The sequence below is a fragment of the Microtus pennsylvanicus genome, chromosome 3 (assembly GCF_037038515.1).
Source record: "Microtus pennsylvanicus isolate mMicPen1 chromosome 3, mMicPen1.hap1, whole genome shotgun sequence".
In the NCBI taxonomy this organism is placed as follows: domain Eukaryota; kingdom Metazoa; phylum Chordata; class Mammalia; order Rodentia; family Cricetidae; genus Microtus; species Microtus pennsylvanicus.
Genome location: NC_134581.1, coordinates 80,349,564 through 80,366,482, shown reverse-complemented (window position 1 = coordinate 80,366,482; position 16,919 = coordinate 80,349,564). Strand labels below are relative to the sequence as shown.

Below are 16,919 nucleotides of genomic sequence, written 5' to 3'. Positions count from 1 at the left end.
GGTTAGCAGTTCAAGGCCGTCCTCAGACATCTAACAAAGACAAGTCTAACCTCTGTCTCACAAAAGAGAAAAAAGAACTACTCTGTGAACAAAGGCACAGCTACAGAGGAACACAATCCCTCCCCGGGAAAAAACAGAAAGGACTTACAGACACCACCACTGGGAAATTCTATAATGAAAAGGTCTACAGAGAAGCCCAGCATGGACCGAGCCCGTGCATTCACAGTACCATCCAACTGCTCTCTCTCTCCCAAGACATCTGAGTGAAGAGGGAGAGAGAGAGAGAGAGAGAGAGAGAGAGAGAGAGAGAGAGAGAGAGAGAGAGAAATGCAAGGAACACTGGTTAATACCCCAGAGACATAAATAGGATGAGTGCTTAAAAAAATAAGATATTATTTAAGAGGAACAGGTAATAACAACAATAATAGCAATGTTTACTGAATGTTTATTATGTATCAGAAGTGTATTTAAACTAACTGAATTCTCACAATATAAATTTGTTTTGTTTTTGAGATAGCATCTCTCTATAGCCCTGGCTGGCCTTAAACTCACAAAGATCCACCTGCTGGGATTAAAAGTGTATGCCACCATGCACAGCTTTAATTTATATTTAATGCCCATAGATTCTGTGCGCTTATTTTCCCCATCTTGTAGTTGAGCAAACTAAGGTGTGAAGATGAAGAGGAATGCCCTGAAAGTTATGCAGCCAGAAGAGGAAAATATCTGCTATGTGAATGGCCAGGTCTAAGAGCTTTCCTATAATGCTTCCCAAGAGAGCCCGAAGGAGGATCCTTGGAATAGCTCAGTGAAACGACATGAGAGAAAAGACATGAAAACGAGAGGACCCATCCAGGAGGCCTCACAGCTAAAAGGGAACTACAGAAAGAAGTTGTGCGGATAATATTTCCTGATACACGAAACAAGTCTTCATGCTAAATGACTTGACAACAAATGAATTAAAAGAGAAAGGAAGGAGGAAGGAAGGAAGGAAGGAAGGAAGGAAGGAGGGAGGGAGGGAGGGAGGGAGGGAGGGAGGGAGGGAGGAAGGAAGGAAGGAAGGAAGGAAGGAAGGAAGGAAGGAAGGAAGGAAGGCCAGCCACACCGAGACTCATAGTAAGTGTGACAACTCTAGAGATGACCGTAAGAACCTAAAACTTGCTCCCCCGGTGATTCCACACCTGTGGTGAGACAGGACATCATCATGACCGTAGAAGCTGGTGCCACAGGCTGCCACCTCATGGGGGACAAGGTACCGGGAGGTAGGGAGTCCTGTTTCCAGCCGGTAGGGCCAGCACCACTCTCATACCCACAGGATGATGTTCTCAAAGACATTTCTAGAGCTGTGTTTTACTCATCTCCTGGGCATTTCTCCACCCAACCAAGCTGGCAATCAGGACTAAGTATCAACCACACTAACGGAGCAATGCAATCTGATAGTTGAACAAAATCAGTATCCAACCAGACAGCCTGTGTCTAGTCAAATGGTAAACCCGGTGTGGCACACAGAATGCGCATCAACTTGCACAGAGTAGAAGGGAAGAGAGGGACAGGTATGAAAGGAGTTTTACTTTCTACTGTGTTCCTTTTGTTCTGTTTGAATGTTTACTTATCCTATGCCTACATTCAAAAGCAAACCCTTTTAAGGGATGCTACTAGTTAACTGGATGGGGATGGGGGTACTCATCCTGGATGATGAAGCACACGGCTGTTTTCCATGTGCATGATTTCTCCTCTCCGCTGCTCTTCCACCCTCAGCATGAAGGATGCCAGGTCTGCGGGGAGGGAGGTCAGCTCAAACTGGTTTTCAGCTCTGACGGAATTGCAAAGATGTCCCCCTGGCAAGACAAACACGAGACTCAGAGCTAGATTGTGTGAAGGGAAACCATGAGCAGAGAAGGAACAGATGAGCATGAAGTCGCCCTGTGAGTCATCTGGGTGCGGGCTAGTGCCAGGACCAAAGGAAAGCTCGGGAACCACCTACCCGCCTTTAGGAACTCTCCCCTGCTGAGGCATGCTGCCTTCCAAGTGCGATGCTGCTGAGCATCGGGAACGCACGGCCGGGGTTTTCCTGTCCTACCACCTCGATGTGAGAAGCTGATGTCCAGTTTGGGCTGTTTGCCAGGACTCTGTCATTGAGTAGAACCATACTGACCAGGACCCAGATTTTATTAGACATTGTTATTCAGTCTCTGGAAGAATGACGTTCTTAGAAATTTCCTTGTGGGAAAGAAAGGAAGAAGAAAGAAAGAAAGTCGAATTTGACCATGGCTCTGCTTACCTCAGTAGTTCTCAATCCATGAGTCAAGATCGTCTTTCACAAGGGTTGCCTATTAGGTGTTTACATTATGATTCAAAACAGTGGCAAAATTACAGTTATGAAGTAACAACAAAGATAATTTTAGGGGGGGCTGGAGAGATGGCTCAGAGGTTAAGAGCATTGCCTCCTCTTCCAAAGGTCCTGAGTTCAATCCCAGCAACCACATGGTGGCTCACAACCATCTGTAATGGGGTCTGGTGCCCTCTTCTGGCCTGCAGCATACACACAGGCAGAATACTGTATACATAATAAATAAATAGATAAATATTTTTTTAAAAAAAGATAATTTTAGGGCTGGGGGTCACCACAACATGAGTAACTGTATTCTTATTTATATTTTTAAAAAACTATTTTTTCTCATTTTATATGCCAAGAGGAACGTATTAAAAGGTCTCAGCAGGGCTGGAGAGATGGCTCAGAGGTTAAGAGCACTGCCTGTTCTTCCAAAGGTCCTGAGTTCAATTCCCAGCAACCACATGGTGGCTCACACCCATCTGTAATGAGGTCTAGTGCCCTCTTCTGGCCAGCAGGCATACACACAGATAGACTATTGTATACATAATAAATAAATTTAAAAAAAAATAAAAAATAAATAAAAAAAATAAAAGGCCACAGCATGTTGGGAACTGCTGGCTTACACACTTAATGTAAGAAGTATATTACAGCTTGCTAAAGGGTGCAAGAGATTGCTCACTGTTTAAGAACGCTTGCTGAGGGCTGGAGAGTGGCTCAGTGGTTAAAAGCACTCTCTGTTCTTCCAGAGGTCCTGAGTTCAATTCCCAGCAAACACATGGTGGCTCACAATCATCTGTAATGATATCTGGCGCCCTCTTCTGGCCTGCAAGCATACCTGGAGACAGAATGTTATATACATAATAAATAAATTTTTAAGAAAAAAAAAACTTGCTGCTCAGGCACAGGGCAGAGTTTGGTTGCCAGCACCACACTAGATGGTTTACAGCTATTACAACTTACCTGTAACTCCACATCCCAGGGAGATCTGACTGCATCTTCTGGCCTCCCCAGACACCACACACGCAAGGCAGACACACACACACACACATAAAATTTATTGTAATCTTTAAGAATTTATCTAATATGGAACTTAATGTTTTCTTTTTGATTATTTTTTGTGTGTGTGGGTGTTTTTACAGGCATGTATGTCTGTGCACCTTGTTCATGCTTGGTGCCAGAGGAGACCAGCAGAGGGTGTCGGATCCCCCGGAAGTGGGGTTAGAGACACTTGTGAGCCTCCATGCAGTTGCTAGGAATTGAACTGAGTCCTTTGAAAAAAAAGCAGCCAGGTTGGGGCGAGTGGGAGGAGAGGAGAGAAGGGGAACTGGGATTGGTATGTTAAAATAAACAAACAAATAAATAAATAAATTTATTTACATAAAGAAAAGCAGTGTTCTTAACTGCTGAACTATCTTTAAAGAGATAGCCCCTACATGTCTTCTTTTTATGTAATTGAAAAGGTACTGTGGCATCTGGTAGCTTCTCGTGAACTCTCTAATAAGAACACATTCTAACTGTTCCTCCCAAATACTCAGAGACTAGCAACTTTAGTCTTGTAGAGAATTACTAACAGACTGTGAAATATCGCCTACAAGTGTTGTGCAGGAAGTGACTGCTACTTTCCGTTTGCCATAATCTCTGAAGATAGTTTTGGGGATTTTGCACCCTGACCACAAAGGAGACTTGTAAAGTTTTCCTAATGTCGTAGTCCAGGAAGATATACAACCAGAGCGACATGAACTGTCTTGTGGTTGATGTCACTTATAGGACACAGTTTCGTGTCACAGTGCTAGAGTTAAAATCCTGGTTTTAACAGTTAATACCACTGAGATCTTTAAGCAAATTAGCCTTCCCGAGTCTTCGATTTTGTTCTGTAAGATGAGATAAATTCTGTTTTATAGGGTTCTGATTGACATTTGTGTGTGTGTGTGTGTGTGTGTGTGTGTGTGTGTATACCTTACCTGTCTAGACTTTAACGCACAGACTCGTTCTTTCTTTTTGTTTTGTTTTTGAGACAATTTTGTTTTGTGTAACCCTGTCCTGGAACTTTGTAAACCAGGCTGACCTTGAACTCAGAGAGCCACCTGCCTCTGCCTCTCTAGTGCTGGGATTAAAGGTGTGTGCCACCATGCCTGGGCCAGATTAGTTCTTTCTTATTTCTGTGCCTTATATAAACACAACCATGTACTAAGTATTTCTGTTGTGCCCACCTTCTTTCAATTGGCATGAAATTCATCTTGTTATTTTGGAAACTCTGCTATAAAACGCCATCGTTTAATCACAATATTTAATCTGTTCCAAGCACTAGTGGTGATGTATGAGTTCATTTATAGCACAAAAGGGAGCCTGAGCAGAGAAGATTGAGAAACACCTCTGAATATAACCAATAGCAGAAGAGAATACAGAAAAGGTTTTGGGGTTTTGTTTGTTTGTCTGTCTGTCTGTCTGTTTGTTTGAGACAAGGTTTCTCTGTGTAGCTTTTGGAGCCTGTCCTGGTACACACTCTATAGCCTAGGCTGGCCTCGAACTCACAGAGATCTGCCTGCCTCTGCCTCCCGAGTACTGGGATTAAAGGCATGTGCCACCACAGCCCAGCCAGAAGAGTTTTGAGAAGACTCTAGAACAGTGTTTCTCAATCTGGGAATGGTGATCCTTTGGAGTTGTGTATCAGATGTTTAAATTATGATTCACAATGGTAGAAAATTGTAGCTATAAAGTAACAACGAAAATACGGTTATAATTGGGGGTCACCACAACATGAGGAACTGCATTTAAAGGGTTGCAGCTTTAGGAAGGTTGAGGACCACTGATCTAGAGCAATGTAATTTTTATTAACCAGATATTAATATGTTACCAAGAGTCTCTCTCTCTCTCTCTCTCTCTCTCTCTCTCTCTCTCTCTCTCTCTCTCTCTCTCTGAAAATGATGGATTAGAATTATGCTTCTATTCCTTATTGTGTGGTTATAGCAAGCTAATCTTCCTATTCCATGTCTGTCTGTGGAAATGAGGGTTACTGAAAAGACGGAAAATGGAAACAAATGTTAATCAAGTAGCAGTTTTTGCATATACATGCCCAAAAAATCTTTAGCTATGTAAGTGTGATGGGACAGATCTGTAATCCTGTCACTCACGAAGCTAACGAAGAGAATGAATCATGAGTTTGAAGCCAACCTCAGTAAAAAGGAAAGCTTAGTAAAGATGGCAGGTTGGCTCAGCGGGTAAAGGCACCAGATGCTAAGCATGGCTATTTGAGTTTCATCCCTGAGACCCATAAAGGGGAAGCAGAGAACATCTCCACCCACTGTTCTGCGACTTTCGCGTGTATAGAGGGCACTTTCTCACGTGGCTGCACACATACACACATAAAATCAGAAAAAAGATTATCAGCTATTGTTAAGCAACATTTCTACCCAAGAGAGATAAATGTATCCGATAGCATGTTTGTATTGTCATTTTTAATCATCCTGGGTGGGATTTCCCCGTGCGCAGAAAACACGGCTTGCAGCCAGGCGGTGGTGGTGCACGCCTTTAATCCCAGCACTCGGGAGGCAGAGGCAGGAGGATCTCTGTGAGTTCGAGACCAGCCTGGTCTACGAGAGCTAGTTCCAGGACAGGCACCAAAGCTACAGAGAAACCCTGTCTCGAAAAAAAGAAAAAAAAAAAGAAAACACGGCTTGCTCTGCTGGTCCATTTGTCTATGTCCTCTGCCCCTGCTGTCCCTTCCTAGAAAGTGACTGAGGAAGGAGAAGAGGTAGAACTCAAACCAGTCCCCCTCTGTTTTTTACTAGCTGTGATAAGACGGAGACTGGATGGAGGCTTTCCTGCATCCATGGATTTGAGATACCAACATCCTCTCCGTTCTTCATTGTCATGGGTCCCTAAAGAAGCACTATCACCCTCTGAAGAAGTGCCTACTTCCAAGTCCCCTCTTCTGTTCAGATCTCCTCCGTCAGTAATAAAAGATTTAGATTTAGAAAGTGCCTTAGCACTTGGAGTGAGACAGAGGCTGTAAATAGATATGCTGATGTAATAAGCCCGCGTGAGGTCTAGACCTCTGAAAGTGTCATTCATAATCAAACGCACACACTCTCGCTGGTCTGTGGATTGGCGCAGGCATGATTGCAGCAGACTCTGGACAGGGATGTATGTGTATGTGTTCCACGACTTCAGGACACTTTTGCTGTGGTTCATAGTCTCAGAAATAGTCGTATATGAGCAGTTTGACACATCTTTGATGCAGACTAGCTTGCCTCACTGGCCTAAAGCCTCGATGGCGACTTAGATGACCTGCACGCCTGCTCTAGTTTGAGGTTCTTGATCCCAAATAACCAGCATATTCCAGGATTTTTTTTATTTTTATTTTTTTTTATTTTTCGAAACAGGGTTTCTCCGTAGCTTTTGGTTCCTGTCCTGGAACCAGGCTGGCCTCGAACTCACAGATATCCGCCTGCCTCTGCCTCCCGAGTGCTGGGATTAAAGGTGTGCGCCACCACCGCCCGGCCATATTCCAGGATTTTGTAGGTAGGGTAAATTATTGTCCTAGAACAGTCTAAATTTCAAGGCAGAGAGAGCCTTAAAGTACTGACATCTCTGCATCTCTAACCATTTATGTGTATGTACATGTGTCTGTGTGAATACACATATATGATGTGTGTGCCTGTGTCTGGAGAGGCCAGAAGAGTTCCCTTGGCGCCAGAGATACAGGCATTGGTGAGCACCTGATGTGGGTGCTGGGATCCAAATGCTGAGCATGGTAGTTGAGCAAGCAGCAAGTGTTCCTGACAGCCGAGCCGACTCTCCAGCCAGTTCTTTGGTCTTCTGTTTTTGTGTTGTTTTAGGTAGGCTCTCCCTCACTCTGTAGCCGGGCGGGCCTTTATTTTTAGCAACCCTCCTGCTGCCGTCTCCCAGATGTCGGTATTATAGGCATGTGGCGCTGGCACAGGTGGTAGGTTTTGTTGTTGTGGTTGTGGTTGTTGTTGTTGTTGTTGGTTGGGTTTTGATATTGTTGCTATGTGTTTTGACACAGGGTTTCTCTGTGTAGCTCTGGTTGTCCTGGAACTCACTCCGAAGATCAGGCTGGCCTTGAACTCACATCTGCCTCCCAGGTGCTGGGATTAAAGGCCCGCACCACCACTGCTCAGCTTGGTGGGACTAATTTCCCTCCTCATCCGTTTTATTTTCTGCCCTGTAACAGTATTGCACAGCATTTGAGTAATTGTTTTGTTTTTTTCTCATAGTGTCTTCTGCAGCTAAAATAAGTGTTTTTGGACTTAGACAAACAAAGCACACTTCTGTTTAAGTTGCAAAGGTAAAATGTTGACCTTATGGTGTTAAAATTTATTAAAAACCGGGGTTGGAGATATGGCTCATTGTGGGAACACTGGCTGCTCTTACAGAGGACCTGGCTTTAAGCACCCCCGTGTTGCTTACAAATGGCTGTAACTCTAATTCAAGGGGACCCAGCACTCTCTTCTAAGGCCTCTTTGGGCACCAGTCATACATGTGATACGTCAACATATTTATAGGCAAGACACTTAGAAATATGAGATAAAACTTTTCAGTTTTGAAGTATTAAAACACTGTTAGTTTCTTGTTCCTGGATAAAATTCTCTGAAAAACCTGCTCTTTTCTGGAGTTTCCATTTGTTGCACGGGCCCTTGAATATTAAGTGCGTGTAGTTTCAGCACAGAACACCAAAGGTTGCACCGTGCAGATCAAGCATAAGTCCAGGAGAGTCTAACACTCTTGTCAGTTATGAGCTCTGTTAGGGGAAACCAAGGTGGGACATTTGTTAATTCCCCCTGAGTGAATTCTGCCCCCGTGTGGATTAAAGCCTCTACAGAGCAGAAAGGAATGCCATAGCCCTGGAGACCTGTTCTGCATTCTTTCCAAGAGTGCGCTGAGGAAGGGAAGGAAACAAGGAAACAAAAGAGGCCCTTGCCTCTTTGGGTCAACTGTAAGAGCTCAGCATGGTGAGGACACACACCCGCACACAGTAGCACACATTGTGTATCTCCTACTTGTATGGCATAAATACATCAAGTCAATAAATGCTTCACAATGAGAAATGTTTTTTATTTCATTTTATTTATTGTTTTTAATTGAGCTATACATTTCCCCCCACTCCCCTTACTTCCTCCCCTCCAAGAAACATTTTGAATATTCAGTTTAACATCCACGTATAAGGATCCCCTTTGCAGCCCCTGCATAACTGTATGTGAATGAAAACGGTACTATTCTGCAGCCCATTCTGCTATCAGACAGTATGATCAACAGCAAGTCTCTCAACACATTAGCTCCAGGTCTGGGTGGAGCTCCGTGGCAGAGTGCTCGCTTAGCCTATGGCAGGCCCTGGGTTCCTTCCCCAGCCCTGCAAAACAAAAGGCCAGCAACCACCATGTGTTAAACTCAGATGCTGTTCCGTCTCTTGTAAGAGAATCATGTGATTGTGTAGGTAACGTGTGATTACAGAATTGAAGTTCCATCTCCCAATCCATTGTTTTATGGTTGAACCAGTAATGCCAGAAGGATATAATTCTGCCCCAAGTAACAATACGCAACAGGTTTATGATGTACTCGATTTTTTTTTAAATCTAAAGAAGCCCTTTTTCTCACATGAAAAATTCATAAATATAAACAACATGATAAACTTTTATTTTAAAAGATCATGTTGGGGCTGAAGAGACGGCTCAGTGGATAAAGTGCCTGCCACCCAAGCATGAGGACCTGAGCTCAATCCCTTGCATCTGTGCAGAAAACATCCGTGCAGAAAACACGGGTGTAGTGGCTCACACTGTAATCCCAGTGCCAGAGGGCTTTTTAACCAGTCAGTCTAGCCTGCATGGTGAGTTCCAGACCATTGAGAGACAGGAGGTGGGGGGAGGGGAGTTGATTTCTGACCTACACACACACTGAAACCCATGAACACACAGACATAGAAAATCAGGTTGAATATGGTAAAAATGATACCCGAAGGTATTGGTTCATAAAAAAATCTGGCATCTGATAGAGTGCAATTGAACTTCCAATGAAAACAGATCGTGGACATTCATTTACTGTGGTGCCATGATAAGTTTAGAGGCTAAGACCTCAAAAGCGTCTCCTGTAACTCTGGCTGAGTCGGGTGACACCTAAGGTGTGTACACGTGGCTGAGGTTGTAGTCTATTAACCTCAGTCACTGGTCTCTCGCTGATCTGGAGCCAGGAGGGAGGTTGAGCTACAGACAGATCAGCAAGTCACACACTGAATGACACAAAAAACACGAGGAGCCCTCCTGACACGTCAGATGCTGCCCCTGCCTCCCTACACAGGAAACCCTGTTACTTGTTTGGTAGACTCTTTCCCTCTTGCTTTGGGGATTAGACCTAGTGCCTTATGCATGCTAGGCAAGGGACCTACCCCTGAGCTCTAGTCTCCGCTGACCCTCACCTATAGCTGTGCCAAGTATTCTTTATACACGTTTCTCTAACTTTATCAGGTCCTAGTCACATTCCTCGGAGGGCAATCCTTTGTTTTTGTTTTTATATCCGTCTCTTCCAGCTCTTAGCACCTCACCCTGCCTCATTTGCTAACACGGCTCAGAGAAAGTGCAATGGGACTGCCCCTCATCTGTAACATCATAGCACGTGTTACATAAGTGCAGTCTGGACTTAATCCGCAGTCATATCAACTGGTAGCCAATCCAGTTCTTGTTTGATTCCAGGTTGCACCCCTGTACTTGTGTCTGGGTGTAACTTTCAACTCGTCTCTATTAAATTTCCCCTTATGTTTGGCTCAGAATCCCAGCTGAAAGACAGTTATGTACCCCCAGAGTACCCAATTGGATTAACGTGTCTGCCTAGCTTGGTGTGTATATATTTAATAGAAATTATCTGTTTCCCACTGATTTTGCAAGGTAAAGGCAGTGATCTTAGGGACAGGGGTGGTCAGAAGTGAGCTGTCCCCACAGTGCTTCCTATAAACTGATTGGCTTCCGCTATGTGGCCTCGGATTTCTCTTCTCTAAACAGAACTGATAGCATTAGCTTACTGTGTGGTCCTGGGCCTCATTTTGGAGAAGGCAGTTGAATGAGCTGAGTTAGCTGTTCCATTAATTGAAGGAGTCACTAACCATCCGCCTCCCAAGGACTTTAGGGGACAAGAGACCCACACCTTTGTATCCCCAGCACCATCTGCACTTGGGAAGTGAAGAGTGGAAGGTTTGAGCGTGGGTGGACATGAAGCCACAAATTGAGACAGTCTGTCACAGAGGACAGTCGGTCCTCATCTTTTCTTTCTTTTTTCCCCTTTTTTGAGACATGGTCTCATGGATATAGCCTTGGATGGCCTGGAATTCACTGTGTAGACCAGGCTGCCTTCAAACTCAGCAATCCACCTGTGTCTACCTCCAAGTGCTGGGATGAAAGGCGTGCACCGCCATACCTGGCTGGAGACTTCATCTTGAATCCAGAAAACTTAGGGCTGGGGATGTGGTTTGTAGTAAAACATGTGCCCAGCAGGTACTCAGCACTGTAGGAACAAAACAGAATAAAAGCTTACCCCGTTACACTTAAATCAACGCTGGGCTCTCCCTTCCCCCTCTTCTGTTCCCCTCTCTCTGCCCCCCTTTCCTCCTCTTTTTATCCCCCTCGCCATTTTTTCCCTTATCCCCACCTCCCCTCCCTTCCTCCCTCCTTCCCATTGTTTGTTTAAAACCAGCCCTCGGACTAAGGTATGAAGAGGAGGAGTCCTGTGTCCGGTCTCCTGACCACAGCCTATGGCTTGGTCCTTGTGCTAACCCCACTATCTTAGAGAGTCCTGCAATAAAAACCCTCTGGGGTGTGGGGACTATCCTAACCAGACATCATCCCAGTTTCCAGATGTTTGAAATTCCACTGGCAAACTTCAAGCCTCATTCCTTTAGCTTTAGGCCTTGTCTAAATGCCAAATATGCTCGCATTCGAGAAGTCGTTGAAATGTATCTGGTGGTTAGCAATTCATAGCTGATGCAGCCTTTCTCTCTCTCTCTCTCTCTCTCTCTCTCTCTCTCTCTCTCTCCCTCCCTCCCCCTCTCTCTCAGTAATTTTTAATTTTACTTTTATTTTATGTGCACTAGTGTTTGCCTTCATGTATGTCTGTGTGAGTATGTCAGACCTCGGAGTTACAGACAGTTGTTAGTTGCCGTGTGGGTGCTGGGAATTGAATCCGGGTCCTCTAGGTTCAAAAAGTCAGTGCTCTTAACTGCTGAGCCATCCCTCCAACCTCCCTTTTCCTCCTCTCTTCTGAAGATAAATAGGTCCTGTGCTGGCCTGGGTGCTAGGCTGGGGAGGAACGATATGTTTCTCTTGGTAGAAGAGGAACCTCACTAGCTGGAAGTGAGGCTGCCAGTTGGGGAGACTGGCAGAAGAGGCCAGGAACCCCCTACCCCTGGGATCCTCCATCTGCAGCTAAGGCATGCCCATACCCTTCTCCCCAGACCTATCTCCTCCCAAAGCCCTCACTATTCTGCTGTGCTTCCCCAGTGCTGTTCTGTTTCTGTCTTTTACAGTGCAGTGTGACAGTCATTAATAACAACCTTTGCTGAGTGTGTGCTCTGTGAGATCCTTGACACCAGCCATGTACAATCCTCCCAACACCCTTTGATGTTGGTGTTCATCTTCCTTTCACAGGGCAGAGAAGGCTGAGGGAGGCCAGGGACTCTCTGAATCCAGGTGTGATCCCAAAGCTCACTCCTGCCAAGGCATCATGGTGCCTCAGGAGTGTTCCAGAAAAGTCTGGATGTCTCACTCGCGCGAGTCCACACACACAACCCTCACCGTATAGAACCCTACAAGCTTGGCTTGAGTCACTGAGTCTTAAGTCTTGGTCTGTGCAATGAGAGGTTGATGAGAAGGTTCCTGAAGTCCGTTTTATTTTTACTGTCTTGTTTTTAGACAGGATAGGCCACTGCAGCCCAGACTAACTTTAAAGTCACAGTACCAGTGTTTCTTTTGTCTCAGGCTTGCAAGTGCTGGAACGGCCCTTCCTTTTCCTTTTCTAACTATTCGTGATGGTTTTAGTCTCCTGAGGCTTACTCACGCATCCTGGGTAAAGAAAAAAATATGGGAAAGCTCCTCCTGCTCAGGTTTAGTGAATGCTAAATGTCCCAGAATCATTGAGAAAAGAAATATCATTCAATTGAAGGAAGGGCGTCTACACTACTGTCACCACTAGAGGGCACTCCACTGTACGCTACACAGTGTGCGCGCACAGACTTTGATACCTGTCATGGGATAAGTAATCTATTGTGGCGCTCTAATTTTGTAAACTCTGACCTACACAGGCTGATAAATAACTCAGATCCAAACCCCTACACCAAGCTCTGTGGTTTTCCTGGAGCCTACTGTGACTATACATTCAGTAATCATTTCTGTAGCTCATCACCCAGAACCTGGGGACATGTGGGGAGCCTGTACGCACCAGCACAGGACAAGTGGAAAGCCCTGTTGAGAAAAAGGACGTTGGAGTCACTGGTCAGTCCATTATGTCTTATGTGGTATACTCAATAAACTATAAGAGAGAGAGAGAGAGAGAGAGAGAGAGAGAGAGAGAGAGAGAGAGAGAAAGAATATGGTTTTTGTGAAAGTTTTCTCTTGTCTGGTCTTTTTGAAGGTGGTCTGGAATAATCAAGAGAATCTAATGAAACTCAAGGTTTTAAAAAGCAAAATTTAGGCTCCTCTAAGAGGTAGCCCCTTCCTCACTACAGAGGAGTGGAGGGAGCTGTTTCCAGGGCAGCTCCTCTGCCTGTCCCAGGACGAGGGGCCTGCTGGTAACTCTAGGGCAGAAAGGTTAATTCCCCTAGCACCGGTTAAGTGTGGGGACTGCCTGTAAAAAACCCCACTGGGGAAAGCCCACGGCTCCGGGAAAGCATTTTGCTTAAACATAGAAAGTTTTTCTTTCCAAAGTCCCCTTCCAACACCTCTTCCCACAGACAATGCTACGGCAAAATGTCGGAAAGTCTCCCCTTCCCCGCACCCCTGTTTCTCACTAGCTTAGCTAGGCTGTAGTTTCTTCTTAAACTTTACCATCTGTAAGGATCCCCGCCCAAAAAAATTCGTGTTGCCCAGGGACTCCTAGACTAAACCAGCCATAGGGTGGCTGGACTGCCCTTTCCCTCCCACCCAGCAGATGGCAGGCACATGGCAAGCAACTCCCACAAATACTACCAAGGCCCCTGCCAGCCCAGGCTGTAGAATCAACATATGGTAATAATTATTATCTTGAGAAAACAAAAGGGTCACAGAACTCCGCAGAGATTCTGGTGGCATCTTGGAGTCGGAGGGGCGGAGGTTCAAGGATCAGAGCAGATTCGCAGGCTCCGATTGATGCTCCCTGCCTTGCTCAAGTCATTTGTATTCACAGAGACACCCTCCCGGTGCTGCTCTGTTTAATTCTGGGTGTGTTATAAATAGAAGCTAGACTTCTGTCAGAGCACACCACCCACACCGCGTTCCGGTCCTCTGGGGACATCTGCCAAATCTGAGCCTCGGTTTCCCTCTAGTGGCCTCTTTCGGCAAGTCTCACAGCCAATCCTTTGCGTTGATTTACTCCGCGTATAGCAAAGGCCTACTGGGTGCACTTGGGTGCTGTTCTCTAGCTTTGTGTGACCACTGTGCCGGTTTCAGAAGAGACAAAAGCTAATGATTCCTCCTCTAAGCTCATCTCGGTTAAATGCAGACAGGCCAGTTTCTCAGTTTTCCTGGGGGCTGCCGTATGGAAACTGGGGGACTGTGGATTAGGCAACAGAGAACTTCTGCTCAAGTGAGTTGATTATCAGGACCTCATAGCCGGATTCTTCTTCCCTATGCCTTAGTCTGCTCCTCAGTAAAATAGGCTTGACTACTATCTGCCATGTGTTCAAACCTACAATGCAAAACCAAAAGCAAAAACATGTCGGTTTACAGAAAACCTTTCTCACATACGCAGTAAAAGGAAACTGAAAGTATTATTTCTAAACTGATTGTGCCGCAGAAGCTGGGCAAGACGTCAGTTTGTTCAGATACAAGTGTAGCATGTGGGTTTCCTCTCAGTCTTCCACTTGACACCACACTTGTTCCAAGAGCACTTGATGCTTGGGGGTACACATGATAGAAAATGGCAAGAAACAGATGTTGGGTTGGGAGCTGCCTGACATGGGGCTTGGGAACTGAGCTCAGGTCCTCTGGAAGAACAGCCAATGCTCTTCATTGCTAGACTGTAAACCGCCTTGGGTGGGTTACTCAGTCTAGGAATTGTAACCCGCCTGGCAGTTCAGTAATTCCAGGGTCCCGGAGAGGTACTATCTGGAAGATAATGGGCGAGAGAGAGGAAGGAGGCCATGCTAGGTTTGTCAGAGCCTCCGTTTATTAGAGACAGGGTTACAGCTTATATAGGATAAGGAATTGGGGGGGGGGGGGGGCCACAGGGGCCTGAACTCTTGCCGGTCACGTAGGCAGGAAGTCACGAGTTGACACACCTAGTTCCCTAGATAGCTTGGAATGTGGGGCGGGTTCCGCTAACAGATAGCTCTCTATTAACAGCTAATTGGGTGTGGGGTAGGCTCTGTCAATAGAACGGTTCTTAATAAAATTGGGGGTGTGGGGTTCTCTGCAGACTCCCCAGGGCGATGGTTCCTGTAATAATTTTGGGGGGAAAACGGCTCCTGACACTAGACCTGCTGCCTAGTCCCATGTTCTGAAAGTTTTTCTTTTCTCTTCATTTTTTTTTCTCTAGACAGAGTTTCCCTATAGCTCTGGAATTCGCTCTGTAGACCAGGCTGGGCTTGAACTCATAGAGATCCTCCTGTCTCTGCTTCCTGCATGCTGGGATTAAAGGTGTGCACCACCACTACCCATTCTTAACGATTTTTTTTAACCCATGTAGCCCCAAACTTTTGATTCTTCTGTTTAGCCTCCACGTGCTAGGATTTCAGGCACAGTTCACTATCCTCAGTCCTTGTTTTCTTTATTTTAAAGGCAGGGTCTCACTGTCATGTCCAAGTTCAAGTGATCTTCTAGCCTTAGCCCCTGAGCAGCTGGGATTCCAGATGTGTGTCAGCATGACCAGTGAGGCGCTTAGCAATCACAGCAGTAGCCTTTCACTCACCAAGTGCTAAACACTGTACTAGACAGATGACTTGCATACAGGGTTTCTCATATTTACAAAGCCCTTACTATAATCAGTTGCCCATAATTTCTCTTCTCTACTTTTGTATAATCCTTCTATTAGGAATAAGTTCCCTTTTTATTACAATGGCGTTTGTCATCTTTTTGTCCACCTAAATGCGTGCCTCTGGAAAACAAAAATCACTCTGGGGTTAGAGCAGTTCATGTGAAAAATAAGAAGGTTCTTGATGAAAAATAAGAAGCTGGAAGGTTCTCTCCCTCTTAAATGTAACTTCAGAAACAAAAGTTGCCTGTAGCTCAACACAGGGCTCCCATGAGTACCATCCTTCCAGAACGATGTCTTTTCCTGCTAGGAAAAGACAGATCAAGACATAGACTTATATCGTTCATTTTTGTTTTATGTTGTTTGCCAAGGTACTGGAGACTGAACCTGGGACCTCTCGTGTAATAAGCAAACACCTACCACTGAGCTATATCCACAAATATCCACAAGTCTCTCTTCGCTCTTTTTATATTTGGTATTTTCAAGACAGGGTCTCACTGTGTAGCCTTAGCTGTCCAGGAACTTACTCTGTAGACCAGGCTGGCCTTGAACCCACAGAGGTCTGCCAGCCTCTGCTTCCCAAGTTTTGGGACTAAAAGCATGAGTCACCACGCCTGACTCAATCTTCAATGTTTATTCAGAGACAGGGCCTCACTAAATTGCCCAGGTTGGCCTTTAACTCCCTCTGTAACCTAAATTGAACTTGAACCTTTAATCCTTTTGCTTTACCCACTCAAATTTTCTAGGATTATAAACCTATACCACCAGGCCCAGCAATGATCTTATAACTGATTTTAAAAAGCAAACAACAGCAAAACTAGGAAGGGGAACTTACCATGGTAGTTAGTGAGGCAGGAGGGTTGCCATGAGTTTGAGCTTAACCTGGGCTGGATAGTACACTCACAGTCAGCCTGAGCTACAGTATGAAACCCTTTCATGAAAGAAAGAGAGAGAGAGAGAGAGAGAGAGAGAGAGAGAGAGAGAGAGAGAGAGGAGAAAAAACTTCAGAGGCTAAAGAGATGGCACAGCAGTTAAGAGAACTGGGTGCTCTTCTGCAGGACCAGGTTCAATTCCTAGCAACCACATGGTAGATCACAATGTCTGTAACTCCAGTTTCAGGGGATCCAACACCTTCACACAGACATACATTCAGGCAAATATGAACGCACATGAAATAAAAACAAATTATTAAAAACCAATAAACCACAACTAACTAACACCATAACAAGGAAAGACGATAGGCACCAATAGGGTAAAGTCCAGGGACTCTAAAGCCGCTTTGGTTCTGCTCTTGGGAGGAGCCAGGGGCAGCAAAAGACTTCTAATACTTCCAGCCTAGGCTCTCCAACGCCTTGGCTTGCCCCTTTCTTGCTCACGGGAGCTCGCATGGCTTATCGTTGTGATCTCTGACTCGTACGTGCTA

At 45.3% G+C, this 16,919-nt stretch overlaps 1 protein-coding gene across 1 annotated transcript in view; it reads left to right on the top strand.

The window, feature by feature from the left end:
• Positions 1-16,919, top strand: part of Clmp (CXADR like cell adhesion molecule) — a 106,952-nt gene that overhangs the window by 62,601 nt on the left and 27,432 nt on the right. The gene's annotated exons all lie outside the window — the stretch shown is intronic.